The following is a 14,441-nucleotide window of genomic DNA, read 5'->3' as shown; positions in this document are numbered from 1 at the left end:
CGCGGAGAACATTCTGCTGCCTGCAACATCCTCCAGCATGACCGGTTTGGCAGTGGGTCAGTAATGGTGTGGGGTGGCATTTCTTTGGGGGGCCGCACAGCCCTCCATGTGCTCGCCAGAGGCAGCCTGACTGCCATTAGGTACCGAGATGAGATCCTCAGACCCATTGTGAGACCATATGCTGGTGCGGTTGGCCCTGGGTTCCTCTAATGCAAGACAATGCTAGACCTCATGTGGCTGGAGTGTGTCAGCAGTTCCTGCAAGATGAAGGCATTGATGCTATGGACTGGCCCGCCCGTTCTCCAGACCTGAATCCAATTGAGCACATCTGGGACATCATGTCTCGCTCCATCCACCAACGCCACGTTGCACCACAGACTGTCCAGGAGTTGGCGGATGCTTTAGTCCAGGTCTGGGAGGAGATCCCTCAGGAGATCATCCGCCACCTCATCAGGAGCATGCCCAGGCGTTGTAGGGAGGTCATACAGGCACGTGGAGGCCACACACACTACTGAGCCTCATTTTGACTTGTTTTAAGGACATTACATCAAAGTTGGATCAGCCTGTAGTGTGTTTTTCCACTTTAATTTTGAGTGTGACTCCAAATCCAGACCTCCATGGGTTAATAAATTTGATTTCCATTGATAATTTTTGTGTGATTTTGTTGTCAGCACATTCAACTATGTAAAGAACAAAGTATTTAATAAGAATTTTTCATTCATTCAGATCTGGGATGTGTTATTTTAGTGTTCCCTTTATTTTTTTGAGCAGTGTATATCCAAGAGGTCAAAGGTCACCTTCACTGTAAAATCATAATGTTCTGCATAAAAGACTTTTCTCATCATTACTTAATGTCATAACTCAACAGAAGAGGAAACATTTGGTCAGATACTGAATTGGTGACTCTAATCTTGGGTGTCCACCTTGAAACTGGGCTGACTGTATAAATCTTCTGTGCTGCCGGATTTAAGATGTGTGTGAAGCATCCATGTTTTCACAAACACGGATGTAAACTGTAAGTACAACTTGTTGTGTACACCGGGGCATACGACTGCCAGGTGGTACTTCTTGTTTGAAGTAGGTTTTCTAATAGTTATGAATGTTTATTTTCATACAGATTTTTGTGGATGCTTAATGACTCACCTTTGTATCGTAATTGCATGTTTACTGTTTCAAGTCAAAATTCCTTTGGCTTTGAAGATTCTGGATCTCTGAATTGAATTTAGGGCTCACTGTTTAACATTTGGTTTGATATGATTGTGGAAGTTTTTCTTTAGTTTAACTTTATTAAACATTTTTTAAAATGCAATTAAGGTAAATTAAGGTCACTAAGAGATTAATATTGTCAGTAATTGAAGAGATTATTTCTATCGTCCAGCTCTAGTTTAAGGCTTTCTAATGGCTCAGCTAGCTAAGGTACTAAGTGACACATTATGTTGAAACATGACCTCATTCTTCATGACATCATACTCCTGTCTCTTTCTTTCTCACCAAGTCTTTTCTGTCTCTGGCTCTGAAATGAAGACCAACCATGCTAAATAAGTTGTTATCGATATATTGACTTGTGTGGTGTGGATAGTCCTGTCAGTCACTGAGAGATCAAGCCTGAATGTGTTGCCCTCAGCTCAGGCTTTGATGAAACCGGCAAGTCTCACCCATTAATAATTACAATCGGGCACACAAGGACATCTGTTTCCTGGGGCTGTATCAGCGCTTACACAGTAACCTGATGCAAGAGGGCTAAAAGTGGACTTATGGTGACACTGCAGTTTTTCACACAACCAACCTCTCTTTCTCTCTCTCTCTCTCTCTGTCTCTGAGCCACTGTCTCGGCCCGATGCCAGGTCATGTTATAAATTAATGCATTAGCAGTTTTGGTTAGCTCCCGTGACCTGATAAAAACAGGTTGAAGAAGAGCGAGATCCCCACAGCTGTAGAGGTGGGATAAGCGCTAGTGGACACAAAAGCTATTTGTCATTGTTAATTATTTGACTGCTATAGCCCCACAAAAGACATCCAAACTAATTAACAAACACAACTAGGAGAGCAGCAGGGGACATAGTGGATGCATTAACACAGGGGATTGTTTGGGGAGTTCTTGGGGAAGAGTTTGACTCCAGAAGTGAATGACTTCATAAAGTAAACTTTCAAGTACTTTGGGAACAGATTTTGCCTACTTATAATCCTGTTATTTTCATCTCAAGAGAGTTATTTTTTTCACTTGGAATACAGATAAGTAACTTTATGAGATTAAATATACAGTACGTCTTTGTCTAACCCTATTTTCGTAATTGCTTTTGCTTCTTTCTACGACCAGTGTTTGTTAGCATTTTAACAGAACAGTCCCAGATATGCACAGTCACCAATGAACATAGTATGAGGAAGTCAGACCGTAAGGATGTGAATATCTTCATTGATTGTTATTTATAGACTCCTGGTTGATGACCTAGTGGATGCTGTGGGTGGTTTTGATCTTCGAACATTGAACATCAAACGTATCTAAAGACAATAGCATTGTTATGAATGGCCAATCTTGAAAGAGGGGAAAAAGCCTGCTGTCATAGAGAGGGGTATGGTTGTCAAAAGTATTTATACTTAAGTTCTCTTTAAAACGATATGATCTGTTAATTATACATCTGATAGTATGGAAAGTACAGAAGCTATTCAATAAAAATAAAATTTAAAAAAAAAAGAAACAGATCTACAACCAAATTTTTAACCCAAGGCTGCACAGATGAAACAACAGGGAAGAAAATCAGTTGGTCCTCAGCCTGTAGCTGTTATGGCATTCTCTCTAGCAATGAACCCACCATGTGACTGGAGGTGTGTGTTCAGTGACTTTTTCTGTACCAGCACATTAAAGAGGGGTAAGACATGATGAATTGAACAAATAGGGATAACGTGGTATATTTTCCAACAGTCTCTCTTAAGAAGAGTAGGTAGCTGTAAGAAGAATTTAAAAAAGAGAGCTTGAGAGAAGTTTAAAGAACTCCGATCACCTGTCCAAACATCGCAGGAGGTGGGTGTACTTGTCGGATTGTTGGTTCCAGAAACCTGTGGAGTTATCTCATAAACAAACATAACTGCACTTTGTTTGAACCAAACTGACGATTAAATATTTGTTATGCCATGTCGTATCATATGACATGATCACGCTTTGAAATTTGCAAATACTGTTGTACTTGGCTCTGCCAGGGTTAGTCTATTTATTCTACATCCACAGTGCAGTCATTTCTAGACACTCTTATTAAGTAGCTCTGGGTTTTATATCTTGCCAAAGGACACTTCTATTTCCAGACTAATTATCTGTGCTTTGATAAACTACCTAGCAGAAAACTGAGCTCTGCTTGAGAACTTTCTGCCAATTATCAGCAGAAGATGTGCGCTGGTTCCAGAGGTACAAACTGTTGGGAAATGCTGTGGGGGATGCACTTTCAACAAGAAATGTACGGTAATCCAAAAGAAAAAAGGCAGAAAGGCTAGTTTGACTAGAACACAAAGTACTTTAAAAAAAGTAAGTAAACACTTTCTTTTTTAAAGATTTGAAAAACATATTCATTTATCCAGCTAAAACTCCAAAGGGTGGTGATTAATCTAGAAGGTGTAGTTGTTTTAATGTAAAGCAGTAAGTAGCTGTGTGAACCACATTCTCAGGATAGTTTCTCCAATACTTAATATGATTACACGTAATAAAACTTTTATATTTTCACCAGAGGGAGCAGTTTTTTTTTATAATGCAAGGTCCTTATCAGCACATCAAACTATCTGCTAAATGAAGTGCCTTTGTGCAGCTGGAAAACATTTTTTCTCCAATTAATCTTGCTAATAGCAGGCACTGAAATTTTACTTTTATATTATAAAAGTAATCGTGTTTTTTTTTCACAAGTATTAGGGTGAGAAGGAGTCGTCTGTCAACGTATTGAGCATTCATCCATAATGCAGTGATAAAACTGTTTCTCTCTTTCTCACCCGCACTCCCTCTTTCATCCATGGTGCTTTGGTGTCAGTGATACTGAAGTTCAGCCATGGGAGAAAGATCCTAAGGAACACCACTAGCCACTAAGACTAAAAGATAAAGTGCAGGCTGGCATACACTATGTGTCACTTTAAAGATCATTGTAATTTATTTCAACTCAGGCCTTATTTTTACAATTTTGGCTGTCATTTTAGCTTTTGTTATAACAGGGTTCCTGCAGATCCTTTAAAAGTCTTGAAAGGCATTGAATTAATTCATCAAAAATGAGGTCCCAATAAGTATTCAAATGCAGGGTCCGACGTTAAGGTTTTTTCCTACTTGCCCTGCCGGGCAAGTACTTCTCAAATCTACTTGCCCCATCTAAATTCTTACTTGCCCTGCCTAAGAGGTTCTTTTTCTGGCTGTGTGGTGCATATTTTCGCTCATGACTTATATCTTACGTCAGCAGAGACGCTCAGCCAATGGAGGCAGCAGCACATAAAAAAGGAGCACACTGCAACTGGCCCCTCCGAGGACAGAAACAGGAGAGGAAATACACGATTACAGGCCTGGAATTAAGTCATTTTTAGGGCAAGGCCACTTTGGCCTTTGATAAATACAAATTTATCGGGGCATCACGGCCAAAACCAATGGTGCAATAACAATATATGCTAATTACATTCAATGAAGACAAAACAATATATGTGTTGAAAAACAGTACTGAGTTTATTAAAACTGGGTGTGCATGACTGGGGATATACACTGCCTGGCCAAAAAAAAAGTCACCACCAAAAAAAAAGGTCATACACTCTAATATTTCGTTGGACCGCCTTTAGCTTTGATTACGGCACGCATTTGCTGTGGCATTGTTTCGATAAGCTTCTGCAATGTCACAAGATTTATTTCCATCCAGTGTTGCATTAATTTTTCACCAAGATCTTGCATTGATGATGGTAGAGTCTGACTGCTGCACAAAGCCTTCTCCAGCACATCCCAAAGATTCTCAATGGGGTTAAGGTCTGGACTCTGTGGTGGCCAATCCATGTGTGAAAATGATGTCTCATGCTCCCTGAACCAGTCTTTCACAATTTGAGCCCGATGAATCCTGGCATTGTCATCTTGGAATATGCCCGTGCCATCAGGGAAGAAAAAATCCATTGATGGAATAACCTGGTCAGTCAGTATATTCAGGTAGTCAGCTGACCTCATTCTTTGAGCACATACTGTTGCTGAACCTAGACCTGACCAACTGCAGCAACCCCAGATCATAACACTGCCCCCACAGGCTTGTACAGTAGGCACTAGGCATGATGGGTGCATCACTTCATCTGCCTCTCTTCTTACCCTGATGCGCCCATCACTCTGGAACAGGGTAAATCTGGACTCATCAGACCACATGACCTTCTTCCATTGCTCCAGAGTCCAATCTTTATGCTCCCTAGCAAATTGAAGCCTTTTTTCCCGGTTAGCCTCACTGATTAGTGGTTTTCTTAAGGCTACACAGCTGTTCAGTCCCAATCCCTTGAGTTCCCTTCGCATTGTGCGTGTGGAAATGCTCTTACTTTCACTATTAAACATAGCCCTGAGTTCTACTGTTGTTTTTCTTCAATTTGATCTCACCAAACGTTTAAGTGATCGCCGATCACGATCATTGAGGATTTTTTTCCGGCCACATTTCTTCCTCAAAGACGATGGGTCCCCACTATCCTTCCAGTTTTTAATAATGCGTTGGACAGTTCTTAACCCAATTTTAGTAGTTTCTGCAATCTCCTTAGATGTTTTCTCTGCTTGATGCATGCCAATGATTTGACCCTTCTCAAACAGACTAACATCTTTTCCACGACCACGGGATGTGTCTTTCGACATGGTTGTTTAGGAAATGAGAAGCAACTCATTGCACCAGTTGGGGTTAAATAACTTGTTGCCAGCTGAAAGATAATCGCCCATGCAGTAATTATCCAATAGGAGGCTCGTACCTATTTGCTTAGTTAAATCCAGGTGGTGACTTTTTTTTTGGCCAGGCAGTGTATCTCGTTTCTTGTTGTTTTGATTCATGTCCCTTATTTTTTAAGTCTTTGAAATCTCTTTATTCTTTTGTTATCTCCTAGTTATTAAGAAATTATTATTAGAAGAAGATTCTTTATTGTCCTTTCTCAGCACATTACATACATTGAAACGAAATTTGACCTCTGCATTTGACCCATCCTACTGTATACACTGGGAGCAGTGGGCAGCCGCAGTTTAGCGTCCGGGGACCAACTCCAGTTCTTTTGCCAGTGCCAGTGGTCAGGGTCACTGACAGGAGTATTCACCTAACATAGCCTACATATCTTTAATTATATAATTATTTATATGTCTCTATGTATATTTTTACATAAATCCCCAATATTTAATTTGCCTTTAAAAAAATCCTCTTCCTTCATTTAATTTGACAATGTTTATTGTATTGTATTATATGTATCAATTCTCTACAGGATCTTGTATGTTCTTTAATGTGTGTGTAAAATTTATTAAAAGAAAAAAACAAAAAAACGTTTTGGTGAACCCTGCAGCAAAGTGAACCATCTTCCTCAGAGAGGATCTTTGCCTCCCAGTTTGTTCCTGGCAACAGAGCAGAGTGAACCGTCTTTCTTCTCAGAGGATCTTTGTCCCATGAGAGCAGGCAGCATGCTGTTCTTATCTATCGCTTTGCTCTCCGTGTCCGCATTTAAAACATCTTTCGCTGGCGATTTGACAGTCACTAGAAGCACATTATGACCCTTTGTAAAAGTTTCTGTGTGGTACCTGTGTTCTACATGAGCTAATGTTAGTGGTTAAGGACTGAAAGGCTGTCCGGTATGTGTGTGTGTGTCTGAGTCGGTGCTGCTTGCCCGATCGGGCATGTCTGCGCAGGGTCTGCTGCTTTTACTTGCCCCGGGCATTCGGGCAACCGTTAATGTCGGACCCTGAAATGTCTTATATCAATATTTCAAAAGTCTTAAAAGTGCCAAGACTTGGGAAGTAGGGTTTTATGAATCATTTTCTTCTAATGTTGCATTGTAAAATCTCAAAATAACTGGTAACATCTGGGTTTTTTTTATTTAGGAAATGTCTCTTGCATTAATGTCTCACAGATCAGGATAGCAGAACCAACGACACTTGTGTTTTAATTTCGTCCGGGATTCTCAGAGCAGAGGAGTAGGGATGCACCGAAATGAAAATTTGTGGCCCAAGCCGAAGCCGAATAATATTAAACGCTTGGCCGAATACAGAATATCGTTGTTTAGTTTTTCATTAATTTTTGCAGATGAACCACCTCCAGATTAGTGTTGTCACGGTACCAAAATTGGATCCCACTGTACGATACCAATGAAAATATCATGGTTCTGAGTAGTATCAAGATACCACAGCGAAAATGAGGCAGATGTGCCTTTTGTCATTTATAAAAAGATAAATCACTTTTCTATAATACATCAATGATATTTCAATGGAATAAATTATTTATTGACTTATTCATACTTCAAAAACAGCATCAATAAGTGATTAACATAGGGGGGATCAAAATAAAATAAATAAATAAAATAAAAATCAACCAGCCACCCTCCTCCCCTGACAAGTCCCTTCATAAGTAAAGTACAGTCCCTAAAGTGCGGTGAGGTTTGTGGACCGTGAACGGCTCGTTTCTCCTCTGACACGTCACATACCTGTGTTCGGCTGGCTCGGCTGTTCAGGTACTTCTGGGCAGTCCACATGCCAAGAAGAGGATATTATGGGAGCCGACTTATCTGTCGCGGTAAGCCGATGGCCGCCATATTTGACTGGAATACATTACTGTCTGTGTCTGTGACCCCCGTTCAACCCACAACCGGTGGGATTCGCCTTTCGTTTCTGCTGGTGGTTGAAATCTGTAGGCTGCTCGCACAGCGTGCTGAATGATTTAAGCGTATTTTGCAAAACTATTTGTAGTCGCAAATGTGAGTGTGGTGACGGACGGATCGCCACACTGCCGACATTTTACTCCGCCCATCACGGCACGCTGTTTGATTGCGTTATCAAAACACACCGCTATTATTCGGCCTTGCTTTTAACTTATTCCACCGAATACCGAATGTGTGTTTTTTTGCAATATTCGCCCGAATATATTCGGTTACCGAATATTCGGTGCATCCCTACAGAGGAGCCACTGTCTGCTAGCTAGCTGTCACTGTCCCCTGAACGACATAGGGAAATGCAAATTCTTTTGAGACTGCATGATGGAAATGAAGGCAGTGGAATCCCACATGGAGAATGAGAAACACAAAATTGCTAAGATGGCCAGGTGTTTTCCAGTTGTGCTCTAATCTAGACTGCTATGAGATGAAAAACATTTGGGTCAATTTTTCCTAACCCCCCATTATTAAGTGTATTCACCAAATAATTACTGAAGTCTGGGACAAGTCCTCCAAACTAAACAACAAAATATGCAGTTTCTTATTGCCACCCATGTTAACATATGGCACCCCTGCAGACTTTTATCTCAGAGGACATCTTTAATTCAGTCAGGACTACTTTAGTCAAAGAGAACTAAATTTCCATTTGCAGTATTATATGTAGCAGTATGGCTCTGTTGTGGGGCCTCTCTGCTTTTCCTAGGCATACGTAGAAAGCCTAAGGAGGGGAGAGCACACCTCTCTGCCCTTCCACACGCATAGAAGGAAAGTAGTAGTAGTAGCATGTGAGTAGACTTTATCATTGGGAGGTGGAGGGGATGGTGGATGGCTTGCCTGCCAGGGCTGCCAAGCTGCAGACCACTGTTTGAGACCAACAAACAACAAAACCAGTTGTTTTTTAGTGAGTCATCGTACATTTCCAGCGGCTTTTTAGTCACCAAACGTGGGTGTTTTTTTACCACCTGCCACTGTGTTTCCACCAAGGATAGAGCCACGTAACGTGGTTGATTTTTACTTTACTTTTAAGCAGGGACAGGTTGCACAAAACATCTTAAGTTTTCTCCCTAAGTATGACACTTATTACTCCAAATACTCCTTAGCTGAGGGACTTACACAGTTGCACAGAATCCCTTAAAATATTATCTCATTTACTGCGTTGAAATAGATTTTACAGCGGTACAGTTTCCATGGAGATTGTTTGTTTGTTTAGACTCACACTTGTGATGCCTGTTATCGTCTCACAAAGTTGGCTTATGGTTAGATAGTGAAAAAAAAGCAGAAGAAAAGAAGACAGGGAAACCATATTGGTCAGAGAAGGAAAGATTACACTTCTGGAGGAATACAATCATAGAAAGCACATCCTACAAAGTGAATCTGATCCCCAAATATCAGAAAACAGAAAACAACTACAGGAAGAAATTGCAGTGAAAATGAATGCGGTCAGATCTATAGTGTAAAATCAGAAGCTTATCCATTGGGTTCTCCTCGTCGCAGATCACCCTTCTTGGAGATTTTTTTTTTTAACCTTGCTTTGGTTGCTCAGGTCTTTTGTGCAACAGTCTAGGGATTCCAAAAAGGAAGACCAAAAGGAGAAAACCCTAAATACGTAAGTGAACATTTTAAGAAAACCTGAAGGGCAATGGGCAGAATTAGGAAAATAAAACCCATGTTGTCAAAAGTTTGAGCTTATCTGTGCACCAAGGGGAGTTTAAGATGGAGGGAGTCAGAGAGTTTGAGGGGGAAAAGAGAGACAGACAGAAAAAAGGAAGAAAGCCACAAATCAACAGTGCATCAGCATCAGAGAGAGTGAAAAACTGAGTTATCTCCTTTTGACTCACATTGTGTACCAGCCACGGGGAATCCTGCTCTCCCCCACTTCTGTTCTGTTTCATCAAGTACAAGTACAATGTTGCTGTTAATAATTAGAGAGGAGGTGTAAGACGCCGCCGATCCACCAGCAGAACAATCTGTTGCACACAGAGCTGTCTCATTTTAATAATTAAAATGAATTTACTCTTGTGCATATTTGCATATAGTAAATGAATATTTGTTCTGCAAGGCTTGGCAAACACATTCCCATCACCCCAATGTGTAAGCATGGTCATGATTGGCAGAGTCTGTTGTCCTACAGGACCAGTAATCTCCACACTGCGGCAGTGATACCAGGGAACAGCGCAGGTTCACTGCCTTATGTATGACCCTATCATGTGTGATTTACAGGATTTCCTCCTGATGCAGTCACTCTTTTACGTGATTAAAGTGCACCGTGGGCCTCTTGGGTGCCTCAGCCGGTGGGATTTGACCCTGCAGCCCCTGACCCCCTGGGTTAGCCTTCAGTGCTGTAATCATAATATACCCCTCCAGCTCTACCTCCTGGCCCCCTTTTGAGGCGGGGGGAAATGAACTGAAGCACAATATAATTCTTATTGATTGCTATGTGCTTTGACTTCAACGTTTTTGTTATAATATTCTCATAACTGGATATTGCCGCACTAAATAACCCCGCATGGGATAACTTATAGCATGATTTGAAGCAGAAAATCAGCAAGAAGTGGCCTGTGGATTATTTATTTTGTCAGTAATTTCATTTTTTCCCTTAGAGACAGGATAATTGCCTCAATCCTCAAGTGGACCTGGAAGGCATGGGTGCTTGTGATATTCTTCTTTGCTAATACAGTATGCCTACTACAGCCCTGGATTATTAAGACCAACATGCTGTCAATATTTGAAAGTTTAAAAATAACAACAATGGTTGATTTCTCTCTCTTTTTTTCTCTTGTTTTTTTTAATGCCTCTGCACAGGCAATAGCTGTGGTGGGAGGCATTATGTTTTGGGGTTGTCTAGTTGTCCAGCCGGGGCGACACAGTGGTGTGGTGGTTAGCACTGTCGCCTCATAGCAAGAGGGTTCCTGGTTTGATCCCGGGTGTGGGAGCCCTTTGCTGCAGAGGTTGCATGTTCTCCCTGTGTCAGTGTGGGTTTTCTCCGGGTACTCCGGCTTCCTCCCACAGTCCAAAGACATGCAGATTGGGGACAGGTTAATTGGTGACTCTAAATTGTCCGTAGATGTGAATGTGAGTGTGAATGGTTGCCTGTCTCTACATGTCAGCCCTGTGATAGTCTGGCAACCTGTCCAGGGTGTACCTTGCCTCTCACCCAATGTCAGCTGGGATAGGCTCTAGCTCCCCCGCGACCCTCAAGAGGGTCACCCTCAAGAGCGGTTAGAAAAAATGGATGGATGGATGTCTGTCCAGCCGTCCTATTTTTTTCATGAACCCTATACCTCAAGAAGACTATACAGTGTTTTTTTTTTTTTTCAAATTTGGCACAAACATTCATTTGGATGTAGAAATGAACTGATTAGACTTTGGTGGTCATAGGTCAAGGTCAGTGTGACCATGCTTTCATCTCATTCTTGCAATTTTTCAAGAAGAACTTTAGGGAATTTCCTCAATTTTGGTACAAACAGACTCAAGAATGAACCGATTAAAATTTGGTGGTCAAAGGTCAAGGTCATTGTGACCTCACCAAACATGGTTTCGGCTTTAACTCAAGAATTAATAAGCTAATTATTATAAAAATTTTACACAAATGTTTAATAGGATGTAATGATAAAGTGATTACATTTTATATGTAAAAGGTCAAAGGTCAACTTAATTGTGACATCATTATGTCCTGCAAAAACTAAACAGTTTGTTGTATGAAAACAAGTACCTTATCTATGCTGATAGAGAGCTAATGGCATTGACAGATGACTGATTTGCAAAGATAGGGGCGGTTAAAGGAGAACGTGATTTACAGAGCAAATATGTATTCTGTAGCATAAAAAAATATACATTTTACATTTAACAGACTGAGAGTCTATAGCTATGTTAGCCGTGGAACTATACTCACTGTGGGAAAGAAGTGCTATGAGTGAAATACTAATGTCAGCATGCTAACATGTTGATGTTTAGCGGGTAGCCTTTAATGTTTACCATGTTCACTGTTTTATTTATCTCAGAAGTCAGAAGGATGATGATGTCACACCCTAGCTGAGTCAGACAACCAAGACAATACCAGTTATAGCCTGGTTAGCCATTGTTAGTAATACCAGTTGATAACCATGCATTATGCTGTATTTTGCATATGCAAACACCATAGCAACATGTCCACAGATAAGTTGGACAGTACTGTGTGTATGCCTGATTTAATGAGACACAAATAAGACAGAAATGCCATTAAACAAAAAAAGTATGTTACTACAGCTTTCACTACTGTTGATGCATGGAGCAGCCATCTTGGATTTTGAGGTCAGGGCTGGTGAGGTTCCTCTGACTTTCTGAGTCAAAAATCCAACTGAACGGATGTTCCAGTTGGAATTTTCTACTAGGAACTTGGAAATTCCCACTTCCTAGCTCAAATGGAATGCACCATTAGTTCAGTGTGTCAGCATGCTAACATTGGGAGTGCTCTCTGGTGGACACACTATGTAATAGAGACCTCAGACTTATCATTTGCATTGCTGCATTGCAGTTTCTTTGTACTTATTGGCTTAAAAATTGCTACCAAAACTTGTATGATAAACTAATATTCGTGGATAATATTGTCTTTTTATGGGCCAGACTCTAATGCCTTTAAGGTGTTCCTGCCTGTACAGCATGTGTCTTTAGGTGTATTCTTCAGAGAGCTCCAAAGTGCACAGTGTTCGCAGTACCATTAGGACACCCATTTTTAGCATAAATCACCCCAGTGGGAATTCACCTCCCAACCTTTGCAGTGGTAGTGCTTTGCTCCTCCCAGCACTACAGTTACATTCAGCTCTCTGCACATTTTCCTCAAAACACAGGAGCATCTACAATCATTATCCACACCTGGAGAAGAGCCCATGTACTTTCTATGAGACAGTTATGTGAGGACAGTGTTTTTAATGTGAAGTTTTTGCACAGCGGTGGTCACTGTTTACATAACCGCTTTCTGACTTGTTAAATATAAAACTCTTCTCTTGCCAGAGCGTCCACACACTCAGTGGGCTGGTTTTAATTAACTGAGGAGAGGCACATTTTTACAGCGATGAGATGTGTTTTATTCTCATCTCTGGGTATATTTTAACTGAGCACGCAGTCTCCCGACTGGATGCCAGGCGCTGCATCCCATTTGTCATGCAAACTAGAAACTGGATGAGCCTTTCCTCGGGCTGGGAGCTGAAAATCAGTCAGTGGGTTTGTTCAGACATTTCCATGGTGTGATGGTTTGTAATTCAAAATGGGTGGAGGCAGGACATTTTTCATTTAAGTTTCTGCTCTATGCGCTCTTCCCCAAAGTTCTTTTTCTTTGTAGAATATATTTTAAAAATGGTGATTGTCCTTTTGCTTTGGTCTGAATGGTACTCTCTGTATTACAGATACTGGATCTGCGTGTGTGCATAAAGAAGTATCCAGGTGCAAATCACCACCTCTGGCAGTCATGAGGAATAGAGGGTATGTATCGACATCTCTTATTCACACTATCCCACACAAAGCACTCCTGCTGAGCAGCTAAAGAAACTCACTCTCACTGATGTGAGAGGTTAAATACAGAGATGTAAACAAACCAATATGTTGGTAAAGTAAACTCCTTTAGAATCCAGAATAATCTGTATAATGTACCAAACAGAGAGCCATAAATTAGACATGTTTTAAAGTATGTAAAAATACTCTGATGCAATTAATATATTGTTTAACACTCATTCCCGAGAATTGGGAGAAAACATTCTTCATTCATCATTCTCCATTTAGGCTGGGAAAATGCATTTTAAAAGATCAAACTCTTGACTATTAAAACTTGCAATGAGTTGACATCTCACAGAGTTGACAAAAAGTTATTAATTTCACAGCAGTTGTAGTAAGGAGCCATTTTCTTTTTTAAAGTTACCAAGAGCTTTCTTAATGGCAATCAAAAAACTCATTTTTGAATCATAATTTTTATGTAGTTTTGATGTAGAATGGCTATGGAGTTGACATGTTGGGGGCTGTGTCCACCAAAGGGTTTATTTTTGGGGGCAGCGTATTTTTTTAATTCTTGGAGTGGGAGTGCTGTGTATTTCACTGCACTACAAGTGCCAGCAGGGCGATGAGTCACTGGGCGTGAATTCTGCCTCGAGTGTTGCACATTGGGCGTTTTTTATTTTCAGAGCGCAAAGAGTTGGAAAATTTTGGGTTGAAACATGGCGCTCGTCGCTGTCACTTCAGCTGTTCAAACACAGTGGAGGAGGGACAAATATTGCCAAGACAAACACTAATTGAGGCATATTAAATGCCACTGCATGCAACTGGATAGCACAATGGCCAATCAGAGCAAGTAAAAAACAAGGTGACGTATTCATTGCGCTAAGCCCCATTTGTTCGCCAAACAGTGGGGCGAACTGATATATTATGCTTTTGCCGTATCCCATAGGCAAAACAGCAAAAACGTCCTTCCTGGAAGCGAAGGCTTCTAGGGCAGTCTTCTGTTCCTCTCTCAAGGAAAAACATAAGTGTAGTTGGCTTAGCGTTTCTTCCAAAGCTAAATTAACGGATGCGATCCTTTGGCAGCTGCCATCTTGACTGTTTACTTTTCGACT

At 40.9% G+C, this 14,441-nt stretch overlaps 1 protein-coding gene across 1 annotated transcript in view; it reads left to right on the top strand.

Annotated features, from left to right (window-relative positions):
• The window catches only part of LOC117271168 (heparan sulfate glucosamine 3-O-sulfotransferase 5), a 143,746-nt gene that overhangs the window by 64,927 nt on the left and 64,378 nt on the right, over window positions 1-14,441 (top strand). The window contains exon 2 of the mRNA XM_033649272.2: window positions 13,245-13,320. The gene's annotated coding sequence lies outside the window, so the exon portion shown is untranslated. The remainder of the gene's footprint in view (window positions 1-13,244; window positions 13,321-14,441) is intronic.

This window comes from Epinephelus lanceolatus, chromosome 13 (assembly GCF_041903045.1).
Source record: "Epinephelus lanceolatus isolate andai-2023 chromosome 13, ASM4190304v1, whole genome shotgun sequence".
NCBI lineage: Eukaryota > Metazoa > Chordata > Actinopteri > Perciformes > Serranidae > Epinephelus > Epinephelus lanceolatus.
Note: the sequence above shows the minus strand (reverse complement) of the source record. Positions and strands in the feature narration are given on the sequence as shown.